The following is a 15,511-nucleotide window of genomic DNA, read 5'->3' as shown; positions in this document are numbered from 1 at the left end:
GATTCTCACTCTGCTGCCCAGGTTGGAGTGCAGTGGCGCCATCTCAGCTCACTGCAACCTCCGCCTCCCGGGTTCAAGCAATTCTCCTGCCTCAGCCTCCTGAGTAGCTGGGATTACAGGTGCCCACCATGGCCAGCTAATTTTTTGTGTTTTTAGTAGAGACAGGGTTTTGCCCTGTTGGCCAGGCTGGTCTCGACCTCCTGACCTCAGGTGATCTGCCCGCCTTGGCTTCCCAAAGTTCTGAGATTACAGGTGTGAGCCACCGCGCCCGGCCTACTATATGTCACATTTGTTTTCTGGTGAAAGTACTAATGTTCATGCCAATTCTGTGCTGTCATTCCCAAAATTGTGTTAATATTCCTAGAAGAAAGGAAAACAAAAACAAAATATTTAGATTTGTAGGAAGTTTTAATCTGAGCCAGAAGTCTCAAAAATTAATCATGTAATGCCATCCATCAAAAGTGGTTTTAAAATCCAATATTTAGATATATTACACATGCATAGCATCCTTTATCATCAGTTATTTCATCACAGTCTAAAGTTAGATGAATCTGTGCACTGCCCCCCACCACTCAAACACATGCATTAACACACACAATTTATATAAACAGATTGTGAAACAGCCTTGGAGAATAAAATACGTAACCATAAATAAATGAAGAGCCTGCAATGCTGCTGGGAGACACATGGATATTTTAAAAATCCAGCTATTTGGTTCTGTTACCTTTTACTATGCACTGCACAGATTTAAACTTTTTGGTTTGCTGGCAAGAAAGTTTACTAGGTTAGGAATCAGTTTCTTAAATTACAGTCTTTGCTAGAGCTCAGTGCAGTTAAGGAAACTTTCTCTGAATTAGGGGGTCAAATATTACAGTTTTCGGAAAAAGAAAACCCTAGACACTTATGATGATAGTGCAAGTTAATTCTATTTCCTTGGGTGAGGTTTCACTATGAGGACACAATGTACCACTTTGGCTGAGATGCTGTTTTCAATAAATATGGAAATTATGGCTTCCAGTGCTGTGGCCTGGTATGAAATCTCATGGGAAATAGCTTGATACTATGTGATAGATTTGAAATTAATTCCTATCCCTTCCTGAAGTAACCAACCTATATTTGCAAGATGTATCATTATTTCTTGGCCATCCAGAAAGATGGGTAAATACAGTCCTATTTTATAGAATGAGGCTGCAGCAATAAAGATTTTCTAGTCCATATCCTCTTAGAGGACGAGTTGAACAAAGCAGGCTCTGCTTTTATTTGTTGAACAAAGTGGGTTGTACTTTTGTAAGTTAGAGGTGCTCTCGGACCCTTTTCCCTTCTATTGCTTTGGCTTTTTCTAATGACTCCCAGCAGAAAATTATAATGGGAGTCTTTCCTATTGCCGGATGAGGATGGTTTTGTAATGATGGATTTCAAATTAAACCCATATGCTCAACTTTGTGAAATCCTGGCAGGGTGAAGGTGAAATGTGTCTGTCATTTTCAAATTATTTGTTAGGGAACAATTAGAGACTTATACTGTAAAATTTTGGGACAGCTGTTTTTAATAGTGGGGGAGGCATGGGCAATGAAAATGTAGTTTGAAAATCTCAGTGGATAAAGCAGAGATAATCAGAATTTGTTAGAGTGCTATTCTTTAAGTCTTGAATTCTATCTGGCAACTAGATTGTCCTGAGATCAGAACAATCTAATCCATACATGTTCTAACTTTGCCTTCTGCTGTATCAGTATCTGCAACTAGGAAGGACAGAGAGGAGACCTGGCCTCCCCTGGATGTTTATGAGCTGCAGATCTTCAGGGAACAAAGGCTGTGGACATGCCATTGATTTGGGACCAGTGTTTTTGAGTATCCTTAATTTTCGGTATCATCTGTGGCAGATAGGCTGCTCTCCTTAAGTCATGGCTTACCGGTTGAAACAAGACATGAGATTAACCCACTTTTTTCATTTCTAACCAAAGAGAAGGAAACTTTGTAAACTCTTAATAGATTAATAAAAACAAAAGCTTCTGTGGAACATTTTGAGCCTTGGTAAGTTGATTCTTACTAAATCTAAGCTATGAGTGTTGTGTCAGAGTTGGAATTCCATAAAAGGTAGGGAGCTCTGGGCTGAACACACTGGGCTTTTCATAGCAGCACTCCCAGTCAGAACCATTTGAAAGGTACAGTTTTCTCCATAAAATTAGGTCCACATAGAATGTGGTTCTACTCCATTTGTCTCATTGTGTACGAAGTCCACTTATCCTTAACTGTCATCTCACCAATCCTGATTTCTCATTTTACAGAAAAGAACCCAAAGCCCAAAGAGTTGTAACTTGATTGAAATCTCAAGGTGAGCTATGACAGGACTTATGTTCCAAACCTTTCATTCATGGTCCTGTTTTCCCCAGTGCACTATGGAACATAGAATATGCGCTTGCCTGCCTACTGTCTCTTCTTCCCTCCCTCCCTTTTCCTTAGTGTATTCTCAAAGCTGCACCTTCTTTGCTAGTGATTGATTGCTGTGTCCCAGAATTTCTTCAGTGGCTGATTTCCTCCTCTCCTTAGCACTGTTCCTTCCTGACTTGTCTTCCTGGATCTCTGCCACCCGTGCCGTTGGTTATGCTGTTGCCATGTCTACTTTCCACAGGATTTCTGTGAAGCAAGGTGGAATGTTCTGGACGTCTATTTTGTAGTGTGATTATTTCCTCTAGATTTGTTGAATAATTGAAAGTGTCAAACATAGGATAATTTTTGCTAAGAGAATATTTGTAAGAAGAGCTTCCTGACAAAAGTTCGTGGGCCACAGAGTTTTCCAGGGAGGCCAGGGAGACTATTGGGATGAGAAAATCAAGGCCCTGTAAGGTTTAATGATAATGCTCAAAGACAAACAGCAAGTTACACTGGAACCTGGGCAGACACTAGATAATCTGCTGGCTCTTCCAGAGTTATCTTCCCATGGTTCCATGAAACAGTTATTAACCAGACTTTAAATGCAAAATCTTCACCTTCAAGAAGATGTTATCGTTTGAAATTGGATGTGATGTCCTGCTACTACCAATAACAGGAGGCCCTTTTATAGTATTTGCTGTATGCCACTATTATTTGCGTGACCATGAGCATGGGACCCAGTGCTCTTGACCCATCATCAGCTCTGCCCACTTGTTGTCTCTTAGTTACAGCAAAACTTCTGTGCCTGAGTTCTCCAACCTCAGGCAGCCTGAGGTGGTGTAGGTCAGAACTCTCTTAGTTATTTGGTCCCCACTCTAGGAATGAAGCCCTACCTAGCTGTGCTGACAGCAATTCTGGCTGTGTTGGGGCTGCGTTTCCCCAGAAGGTCAGTCCCATGATAGGGCCCTGCTTCTTCCCCATTGATTGATAGTTATGTGCTGACTGGTGCGAGAGGGCTTATGAGAACTGCTGGCCCCCTTTCTGCATCTTGCCCTAGTTCCTGAAACTAGCTGTTCTTTTGCCCCTGGATTGAGGTCAGAGTGAGCATTATGTTTTGCCATTTCAGTGCATGTGTGTGCTCGCTCGCTCTCTCTCTCTCCATCTCCTTTATCTCTCTGTCTCTTTAACTGCAAGTCTAATGCAAGTTTTGGCCCTTCCTTTCCTGCCTTATCTGCCTATGAGTAGCTGACAAGATCCAACAAAATCCTGATATACATCATATTTTATATTGGATAATTTTAGACATTCTCACTTCTCACATGTGGAAATTACAGGAAATATATGAGCTGAACATGTATTTTTACATTTCAAATAGAGTGGAAGATTTCCTTCTAGCACATTTATCTCTGTCAAAGACCAAAAAAGTCATACATTTATTCTTTTTATATTATATTTTTTTCCTTAGTTTCTTCATAGGAAACAGCACCGGGTGCTGAGTAATTAATACAATTGTGGCTTTGCTTTTTGTAATGGACATTTGTTGAAAGAAATGCTTATCAGTAGAAATGATAATTTTGATAAATTGCCTCAGCTTTCATGCTTACCTACTCTCTTCTGGTGGCACCAAATCCCGGTTTTAAGTCTGAATGAAACTAAGCTGAATGACTTTTCCAGTGGAGCTTCCATTTCCCACTGATTACTTATAGAGTTTTTCTCTTATACCCCCTTTTGGAGTCTGTTCTCTTTCATCACTTCACAAGTATTAATCCCCATTTTATCCCCTACTGTCTACCTTTATCTCTACCCAGATTTCAGGCTTCCTGTGTTCGTTAATGCTTTCCTTCATTCCTTTCTCTCCCCTTGCTTCTGATCTTCCAGGCAGCTGCCATAGAAACGTTCCCCTGTTCCCTGCACACATACACAATAAATGGGTTCTTGGTCCTTGGGGGAATTAATACCCTGGAGAGCCACCATGCCTGATTAGTAAGCAGCAGATACAGTCACCGTGATGTAGAAACATGTTCTAAGAGTGGTGTGTGCCCACATACAACTTCTGTGTTTATGACCTCTTTTGCCCATTAACGTTGTTATTTTATGTTTGAACTTTTAATTACAAAAGAACATGTTTATAATATCATCTGGCTGATAGACCCTGATGCAGCCTCTCCCACCTTTCCACTTACATACCCATGATGACATAAAAAGATAAAAACATACTGGTAGAAAATAAGACTGATGGCCTTTTGCAGGATTTCTAGAGGAATTTCTGCTGATTACAAGACGGATGGAGCTGAATTGAGAATAACTATCATTAGCCAACACTGGATTTCTGTAGCAGTTAGAAAGCCTGGGCAGTCGTCTCCTGTGGGTACTGCTTTTTGACCTGTTCCATATATTGTTGCAGAGCTCCTTCTCTACAACACCCTTTTAAAATATCTACATAGACAGCATCTCCCAGAAATTTACTATCCTTGTTTAGTAGGTCGTGCTGGAGAAGAAGAATGAAATCCATCGTAGGTGGTAAATCTCCCTCTCCTCTGTAACACACCATCCAAGTATGTAACTAGAAGCAGGAAGAGCTTGTCTAGCACTGGGTGCCTGTATTGTGGCTTTCCTTGTACTCTTTGATGGGAGTTTGGAGTAAATAAATATGCAACAATAGGAAATAATACACCTCAGCCCAGTTGCTTAGGTTAGTCCAGGATGAAAACTTGCTAAACATTAAAAGTGTGCAGACCAACTTGCACTATAGGATGGAACCCAGAAAGGGATTCAGAAGCTACCACCCAAGGGGTTTTGCCAGCAGGAGAGTACACATATTATCTGTTGGCCGGTTCAAATATGAATAACTTTCTGCCAGTTCAACAGTAAATAAACACACAGACACACAAAGTGGTGATCCAGGTAAAGGTGATATTAATAGTAAGTAGGTGTTGCTTTTAAGTTTTTTAATTTGAAATATACGAATATATTTTAAATTTTTACTTACTCATTATAAGATTACATTTATGGGCAATTTGTATATTTTAAATTAAAACTTTTAAGAGAAATACCTACATAGTACTCAATACTATAGAAATACTTAGATTTAAAAGTTATAAGCTCTTTTTACTCTCTAACCTCACCTCCCCAAAAGTAAATACTACTATCCTTTTTGTTCTTATCCTTCTAAATATATGTATACATATATACACTATCAACCCACCTATCCACACACACACACACACACACACACACACACACACACACACACTTTAAAATGTAAATAGCATTATGTTGGTCACATTACTCTGAAACTTGTTTTTTTATATAATAATATATCTTAAAAGATTTCCCCCATATTATTATACATATATCTACTTCATTATTTTTAATAGCTCTACAACATTCCTTGGTATGGATACTTAATAATTTACTTTTATCATTCCCCTACACGTGGACTTATTTGTGGATCCCAATGCGGGATTTTTACAAACAGTGCTGTGGTGAACTACCTTGTATCTTTGTGTACATGTGTAAGAATGTCTATGAGACAGATTCCTAGATGGGGAATTATTGGATCAAATGATACTCATATTTTGCATTATGATAGATACTGGCAAATTTCCTCTAAAATAACTCTACCAATTTATTTTCTCATCAATGGTCTATGAAAATGCCTATTTTACCCATATTTATATCAACATTGAACATTATCAACCTTTAAAATGTTTTACTTATTTGATGGCAAATAATTTATAATTCCATGGTTAGTAGTGAGTTTGAATGCCTTTTTACATCTTTACTGCTATAAACATTATATTTGTCATGAAATTGGAATCTAGCTCAAATTGTTGACTCTGAAGTTCATTTAGAAATTTTGAAACTTGAATTGTCAAATCGAAAGTCATTTAGAAGAACAAATAGGGTGAGCTACTTAAAATTTTGAGGAAAAGAAAAAGTAAATGATAGCAGAAGAAAATACTTGTTTTACAAGATATTAAATATATGATACACCTCCAGTGAACAGTCTAAGAAGCAACAGACATCACAGTGGTACAGCTAGCAGGGTATAAAAACCTAATGTATGAAATAATTTAGTATATGATAAAAGTTGTATCAAAACCAATGAAAACTCAAATCTCTCAAAAATGGTATTTTATTACTGTTTAAAATTATAATAAAACAATTAAAATTATAAAAATCAGGCCGGGCACTGTGGCTCACGCCTGTAATCCCAGCACTTTGGGAAGCCGAGGCAGGTGGATCACCTGAGGTCAAGAGTTCGAGACCAACCTGCCCAACATAGTGAAACTCCATCTCTACTAAAAATACCAAAAATTAGCTGGACATGGTGGCAGGCGCCTGTAATCCCAGCTAATCGGGAGGCTGAGGCAGGAGAATCCCTTGAACACGGAAGGCAGAGGTTGCAGTGAGCTGAGATCACACCACTGCACTCCAGCCTGGGCAACAAGAGCAAAACTCCATCTCAAAAAAAAAAAAATTAAGATTATAATAGAAATACATTATTATAATCTTATAAGGCTATATATATAATACACTAGAAAAATAAATACATTAGAAAAAGAAAATATAATTGATGAATATATATGATTTTCAGGTTGAGATGATGTCCTAGTTTTGAAATTAAAACAAATGCTAAAGTAGACAACATTATATAATGTACTAAATTTAAATATTTCTGAATGGTAAAAAAAAAAAAATCACCATCTATGAGATCAGATGGCAATGAAAAGTGGGAAAAATTATTTTAAGCAAATATGACAGACATAGACATAGGGTTAATATAATCAGTACTTAAAGGGCTCTCTTAAATTCAGAAGAAAAAAACCTAACATCTCAATAGAAAATTGATCAAAGGGCATGAATGGATAAAACATTAATCCTTTCCTGCTCAGGCTGCTCCAAGAAGGGCAAACAGCTGATGAATATTGGGTGTTTTAAAGTAGGGTGACAGATGAATGCTTCTTTTGTGTGAAGTTACTGCTGTTTGTCTTGACGGCAATGAAGAACACTCTTGTTTTAAAGAAGAGTGTTCTTTAATAATTTTAGAAGGTAGTATACAACAAGCCACATTTTTACAATTTAATAACTTTCCAGATTAAGAAAGAAAAGCCTCAGAAATGCCTTAATGACAGCAACATGTGATCAGAGATGAAGCATCACAATCAGATAATGTGGTAAAACAATATAGTGCCTAAATTTTAGCCAAAGAAAAAAGAATAAAAGAAAAAATAATAAAAGCCTACTTGCGTATAGATATTGTGTTCCCGATTTTGTTTTAAAGATACTGTTTCCTCGTGGTATGGAAACTATTATATTTGTTCTAAAATTAATTAGCAGACAGGGGTTCTTTCAAAAAAAAGTTTCTTACCTTTCTGCTGACTCACACTGGCAGAGTACAAACCAGAGGAAACATACAAATCTGACTCAGTTTCCCAATTCCTAGCAGTTCTTCTCAGAGCAGAAGCAGCAAATACACTTTGTGCAAGCTGAAAGAGCCCCAGGCTTACCTGGCCGCACCACTGACAGGAAATAAGAATTCTAAAGAGAACCTCAACAGTGTCTTGCCAGAGGGGTGCAGAATCTGCAATCTCTTTTCAGTGCTGAGGCCAAGAGTGAATTTGGCCCTAACCCAGAACAGGGTTTCCTGCTGTGGGAGGGAGCCTAGTGCAGCTAGTAGCTGCAATTCAGTAATCCAAATTCTAGCAGTCTACCCTGAGGAAAATAAACTCAAAGATTTATGGAAAAGGACATGCATTGAAGTGTTATTAAAAGTGGCAAAAATGTAAAAACTTAAATACCCACAAATAGAAGAATGTTTAAGTTATGGCACCTTCAGAAGGCAGAATATTATTATTGCAGCCATTAAAGACTCATATTTTTAAAGACCACTTAACCAAATGGGAAAATACATTATGTTAAGTGAATAAAGCAGAGTTCAAAGTGGTATTTACGGTATGAGCCCATCTAATTATATGTATTACATATATATACACACACACACACATATACACACACATATGTATGCGTGTATATATATGTGTATTTGTGTATATATATATATATATATATATATATATATATATATATATATGGTTGTATGTATATATAAATGCCTAGGAAGAGACTAGAATAAAATATTCCAAAAAACATTTTACAGTAATTTATAGCTAGATAGTATTATGTGGAGTTCCATTTTTATGTATTTTTTGTATGAAATATTCTAGTATATTTCATCAGTAAATATTTTATCAGAAGTATTTACATATTTTTTTTTTAGTTTGAGAAGTTGCAGTATATCTATACACACACCCTCTATGCTACATTGAGGCTCACAAGGTAATCCTTTTACTTCATGTGTATATGTTTCTTTGTAGTAAAGGGCAGGAGCTTCAGCTTTTGAAGTAAAACCAACAAAAACCCTTCTGGGGACTGTGTATTAATGGCAATAAGCTTTAATTGAGGGGAGAGTGTTTTAATTGTATTCCTATCTTAAATGATAGGGATTCCTAGTTACTGCTGTCTTGCTCTTGGAATACTCTTTTCACACCAGTGTTGAAAGTAGGGTTTAAGGACTACCATACACACAAGCCCAGAAAATAAAGATGCGGTGTAATCAAGTGTGAGGGACTAAACAGTGAAAGTGGATACTAATCTGGCAAAATTGCTGTTGCTCAACCTTAGTTCTTACACATGCAATGGCTTATTTCCGCCCCTGAAAAGAAGCTGGCTATAAAGGGTGTCCACTTAATGCTTATTTGAATAATAGCAGTCCACCACATTCTCCCAAAATACTGACTAAAACATACAAAAATAAGCATACATGGTGAGAATGGTGGGATAAGGGAGTAGTCCCAATAAAATACCTCAAACTTCAGGGAAGTTTTGTTTAATATAATCTGATTTAGAATAAAATAGAAGACACCAGGAACTGGAATAAAAATTCCCTTCTCAGAACTCTGCGTAGTGTTCACTTTTGTTAAGTGGAGGAGGCTTAGAAAAGCTCCACTAATCACCTTCAAATTAGATGAACTAGGGCTAGGTGGGAGGCAGGCAAGTGAAAGGAAGGCATCTACTAGAAGCTCACTCCTGAATGCCATTACTTCTTTTCTACCCTGTAAGAAGAATTTTCTATAAAAAAAGTTCTTAAGTTGACTCTAAAATGGCAGATGTGAGGGCAAAAACAGATGGCCAAGAGCAATTTCTGGAATGAAAACCAGTGGTGTAAACCAGTGTTAACTCTGCAGAAATGTAATTGGTTCAACTGAAATGTAAATGTAAATTGATACATGTATGGAAGGCAATTAGGTAACAGCTATGTGAATTAAAAATACAGAATTCCACTTTCGAGTAATTGGAGTGGATGTGATTTTCCTATTCCTCCCACTAAATACAATGAAAACTCCTGGACATTCCATACAGAACAAACACAAGATTCTGAAAGGCAGAGAGGAGGAAGTAGACTGGTTAAGGACATGAGACCCAGAGGAATAACCTGGTGGTAAGTTCCCTGTGTTGTCTTCTTATCTTACATATCCAAGACTTGACACTGAAGAAGCTAGCAAGCTGGGAATACCAATGGGCACAGACAAAAAGCCCCCAGTGAAGCCTACTCTCTCTAGCCAGAAATGTAGAAAAAGGGACATTGCAGCAAGACAGAACACTTTTAGACACTAATCTCTTTGCCAAACAACAGAAAAAATTGTGGCCCCACTCTTACCCGTGCCAGGGAAGCCTGAGTGCAGAAGCTAGACTTTCTTTCACTTTCCAGAGGCTATAATTATTCTCCTGTGGGGTAATATCAGAGACAAAGTAGGGAGTGAGGACTTTCATCCCTGCTGGTTGGTAACGACTTGTCCCCTCTCCTCATTCATGCTGCAGTATCAGATGGTAGATTTCCACTTCTACCTAACAAAAATTATGTACCCCTGCCCTTTCTTGCTGGGGCTGTGATATTGGAGACCTAATGGAGACTTGGGACTTTTACCATTGCCTAGTGGTCATGGGGCTACCCCCACATCAGTGTCTGAGGAGGCCACAGAGAGATCTAGAAACCCCAACCATATCCAGCAGTTAAAATAAACTCCCACTTGGGTGTCAGCGAAGGCCAAGTGGGGAACCTGGACTTTTATACCTGGCAATATGAGATGGCGTTCTTCCTTCCCCTACAGGTGCAAGGTCAGGAAAAGCCAGTGAAAACAGAAGGTTTAAATAAGGTTCAAGGTCTCAGAGCATAATATAAAAGTGTTCAGCTTTCAATTGAAAATCTGTCTTTATACAAAGAACCAGGAGGACCTCAAATTGTATGAAAAGAGACAGTCAATAGCTGCCAACATTGGGAGGACTGTCAGAATTATCTGAAAAGGATTTGAAAGCAGCTATGGTAGAAATGCTTAAACAAGCAATTACACTTGAAATAAATGCAAAAATAGAAAGCTCAGCAAAGAAATAGAAAGTCTCAGCAAGGAAATATGAAGAGGAACTAAATGAACATTTTAACAACTGAGAATACAGAAACTGAAATAAGATGCTCAGCAGATAGACTCAACAGCATAGTGAAGGGGAGAAAGGAAGGCATCAATAACTGGAAGACATAACAATAGAAATTCCAATCTCAGTGATGAGAGTAAAGAGAATAATGATAAGCAAACAATGAACAGCACCTCACAGACCTGTGGGATTATAACAAAATGTCTAACATTCATGGCATCGAAGTCCCAGAAGGAAGGAGAAAGAGAGCAGTGCTGGAAAAGTACCTGAAGATATAATGGCTGAAAATTTCTCAAATTTGGAAAAGATATAAACCTACAGATTCAAGAAGCTGAGGAAACCCCAAACAAAATAAACACAAAAAAGTTTACACTAAGATGCATTATAATTAAACTTCTGAAAACTATATTCAAGAAAAATTCTTGAAAGTGAGAAAAAAAATGACACAGGAAAAATCAATTAGAAGGACAGCATGTTTCTCCTGAGAAACAATGAAACCCAGAATAAAGTGGCACAATATTTTTCAAGTGCTGAAAGAAAAATTATCAACTCATAATTCTACACCCAGTGGAATTATCCTTCAGGAATGAAGGAGAAATAAAGACCATCTCAGGATAAGGAAGACGAAGGGATTTAGTCACCTTAAACCTGCCCTAGAAATGCGATTTGAAAAAGTTCTCTAAATAGAAAAGAAACAATAAAAGAAGGGACTCTGGGAAATTAGAAAGGAAGAAAGAACACAGTAAACAAAAGCATGTGTAAACATGGGTAAATATTAAGCTTTCCTTCTCCTTTTGAATTTAATAAATATATTTGGTAGTTGAAGTAAAAATTATAACCCTGTCTGATGTAGGTTGTAAATAAATGCAGAGGAAATATTTAAGACAACTATATTTTAAGTGGGGAAGGCAAAGAAACTTCAAAGTAGATAGGGTTTCTATAGTTCACTCAAACTGATAAAATGATACTAATAGACTGTCTGAGTTATGCATATATATGTAATACCCAGAGCAACCATTAAAATATAAGAAATACATTTAAAACACTATAGGTGAATCAAAATGGAATTCTAAAATGATTAACTTACTTGGAACACAAGAAAAAACAGAGATGAAAAGCAGAACAAAAAAACAAAAGTAAGATAACAGACTGAAGCCCTAACATATCAATAATTGCATTAAATGCAGATAGTCTAAAACCATCAAGATGGAGGCTGTCAGGGTGATTAAAAACATGAACCAACTATATGCTGTCTACAAGAAACATCAGATATAATGACATATGCACATTGAAAATAAAAGGGCAGAAAAGATATACAAACATTAATCAATGGAATTCAAGAGTGGCTATGTTAATATCAGATAAAGTAGACTTTAGAACAAAGAAAATTGTCAGAGACAGAGCTGGACATAATATAATGATGCAAAGGTCAATCTGCTAGGAAGATATTGCAATTCTAAATGTTAATGCACGAGACAACAGCTACAAAATACGTGAAGTGAAAACTGATAGAACAGAAAGGAGAAACAGGCAAATCTACAATTATATGTGGAGAGTTCAACACCCCTTTCTCAAAAGTTGATAGGACAGTTATACAGAAAATCAGTAAGGATATAGAATATCTCACAAAACCATCAACTAATAGGATCAAATTTACATTTATAAAACAGTCCACCCAATAACAGCAGAATATATATATATTTTCAAATGCCTGTGGACTATATCCCAAAAAAGATAATAGCTTGAGTGATTTTAAAAACCCTTAATATAAGGCCATTGAAACCGTATAGAGTATGTTCTCTGATCCAAATAAATCAAGCTAGAGATAACAGAAATATAAGAGGACAATTTCCAACACTTTGAAACTAAATAATATACTTTTAGTCAATGCGTGGGTCAGAGTATCAGGGACATAAAAATATATTGAACTAAATGAAAATGAAAACACAACATAAAATTTGTAGGTAGATAAAGCAGTGATGAAAGGGAAATTTATAGGACTAAATTCATACATTAAAAATGAGGAAATAATCTTGAATTAATAATTTATCATCCCAAAAAACTAAAACAAAACAAGTTAAACTTGAAGAAGAAAAAGGGAGATAAAGATAAGAGCAGAAGTCAAAGAAATTGAAAACAGAAAAATAGGAGAGAAAATCAGTGGAACAAAGTGCTCTTTATTTGAAAGATCAATTAGCTTCTAGCAAGACTGACAAAAAAGGGAGGATACATAAATTACTGTATCACCAAAGATATTGTATATGTCACTGAAGACCCTGCAGAGATCAAAAGGAAATTAAGATAATACTGTGAGCAACTTCACTGACATGAATTTGACAACTTAGAAGAAATGGGCCAATTCCTTGAAAAACACAGGCTACCACAACTCACCCAATATTATGTTTGTAATTTGAATAGTACTGTAATTACCAAGGAAATATGATTTATAATTTTAAAACTCCCCCCAAAGAAATATCCAGGCCATATTTGTTTTACTGGAGAATTCTATCACATGTTTGAAGAATAATCAATACTAATTCTACAGAGTCTCTTCCAGAAAATAGGAAAGGAAGCAACGCTTTCCAATTTATTTTATTAAGCTAGTATTTCCCTGATACTAGAACCAGACAAAAACAGTACAAAAAAGAAAACTATCTACCAGTATCAATCATAAATAGAGAAGTAAAAATACTTAGCAAAGTATTAGCAAATAGAATTCAGCAGTATATAAAAGAATTGTTTACCATAACCTAGTGGTATTTATTTTGTAGATGCAACGCTGGATCAATATTTGAAAATCAATCTATGCAATCCACCACATTAACAGGTTAGAGAAAAGCCACGTGATCATATCGATTGATGCAGAAAAATCATTTGATTAAATTCAACACCTATTTATGATGAAAATTCTTGGAAAAAAAAGAAGGAATAGTGGGATTTCTTAAACTCGATATATGACAGTCTACAAAAACAAAAATCCTAGAAATAACATTTTAGTTAAAGGTGAAAGGCTGAATGCTTTCTCTTCAAGATTGAGAACAAGGCAAGGATATTCAATCTCACTACTCTTATTCAACAGAGTGCCAAAAGGCAAGAAAAGGAGCAAAAAGCAATAGACTGAGAAAGAAGAAAAAAAGTTTTTATCTGCAGATGGCATGATTGTGTATATAGAATATATCAAAGAATCTATAAAAAAATCCTGGAGTTAGCTCAGCAAGGTTGCAAGATACAAGCTGAGCATATAAAAGCCAGTTGTATTTTGATATACTGGCAATGAACACATTGACACAGAAATTGAAAAATACAATACCATTTACAATTGCTCTAAAAAGAGTTACTTAGGCATAAATATAACAAAACATGTATAAGAAATGCATGCTGAATTCTATACAATACTGATGAAAGAAATAAAAAGGATTTAAGTAAACGAAGAGACATACCATGTTTATGGAGTGGAAGATGTCACTTCTCCCCAAGCTGATATGTAGATATTGGTAGCAATTCCTATCAAAATCCCAAGAATATTTTTTGAGGATGTCAACAAAATTATTCTAAGTTCTTTATGGATTGGCAAAGGAACTAGAATATTTTGAACAATTTAAAAAAATAAAGTGGAAGGACTCAGTCTACGCAATTTTATGAGATTATATAGATACAGTAATCAAGACTGTGGTTGGTGATGGATAGATATATATCACTGTAAGAAAATAGAGAACACAGGTAAAGACCCACACAAATATGAACAGAAGTGCATATGATTTTTGACAGAGGTGCAAATTCAATTCACTAGAGACAAGATGCTCTTTAAATAAATGGTTCTGGAGCAATTTGATATCCATGGGCAAAAAAATGAACTTCATTCTCAGTATCACACCTTATGTAAAAATTTGAAATGGATTATGGACTTAATGTGAATCACAAAACTATAAAACTATTGGAAAAATAGGAAAAAAATCTTTGGTATCTAAAAATAGAAAAAGAGTTCTATTTTTGGTATCTAAAATAGATACCAAGTTTAGATACCAATTTAGATACCAAATTTTTGGTATCTAAAAATAGAAAAAGCAAGGAAAAATTTCACTTCATTAAAATTAAAAATTTTGTCTGCAAAAGACCTCGGTGAGTAGATGAAAATATAAGCTATGGATTCGGAGAAAATATTTGCAAAGCAGATATCTGAGAAAGGACTAGTACCCTAGAATATATAAAGAACTCTCAAAAGTCAACAGTAAAAAACAATTCAGTTAAAAAATAGGAAAAAGACACAAAGAAATATTTTACTGAAGAGTATATAGAGATGGCCAATAAGCCTATTAAGAGATGCTGAACATCATTAGTCATTACGAGAATGCAAGTTAAAATCACAATGAGTATCACTATATATGAATCAGAATGAGTAAAATAAAAACTACTGACAACATCAAATGCTAGCAAGATGCAGAGAAACTAAATCCCTACATTGCTGGTGGGAATGTAAAATGGTACAGCCACCCTGAAAAATGATTTGACAGTTTCATAAAGAACTAAACATGCAACTATCATACAGACCAATAATGGCATTCCTGGGCATTTATCTTGGAGAAATGAATACTTATATTTACACAAAAATTTGTACACAAATATTCATAGCAGCTTTATTTACAATATT

General features: G+C 36.0%; 1 protein-coding gene across 1 annotated transcript in view; it reads left to right on the top strand.

Moving 5' to 3' along the window:
- Positions 1-13,514, top strand: part of LOC134728814 (uncharacterized) — a 182,537-nt gene extending 169,023 nt beyond the window's left edge. Inside the window, exon 7 of the mRNA XM_063595886.1 lies at positions 1,731-13,514. The gene's annotated coding sequence lies outside the window, so the exon portion shown is untranslated. The remainder of the gene's footprint in view (positions 1-1,730) is intronic.
- Positions 13,515-15,511: the final 1,997 nt, after the last annotated feature.

Source organism: Pan paniscus, chromosome 14 (assembly GCF_029289425.2).
Source record: "Pan paniscus chromosome 14, NHGRI_mPanPan1-v2.0_pri, whole genome shotgun sequence".
Taxonomy (NCBI): domain Eukaryota; kingdom Metazoa; phylum Chordata; class Mammalia; order Primates; family Hominidae; genus Pan; species Pan paniscus.
The sequence above is the reverse complement of the archived record's forward strand: the minus strand, read 5'-3'. Positions and strand labels throughout refer to the sequence as shown.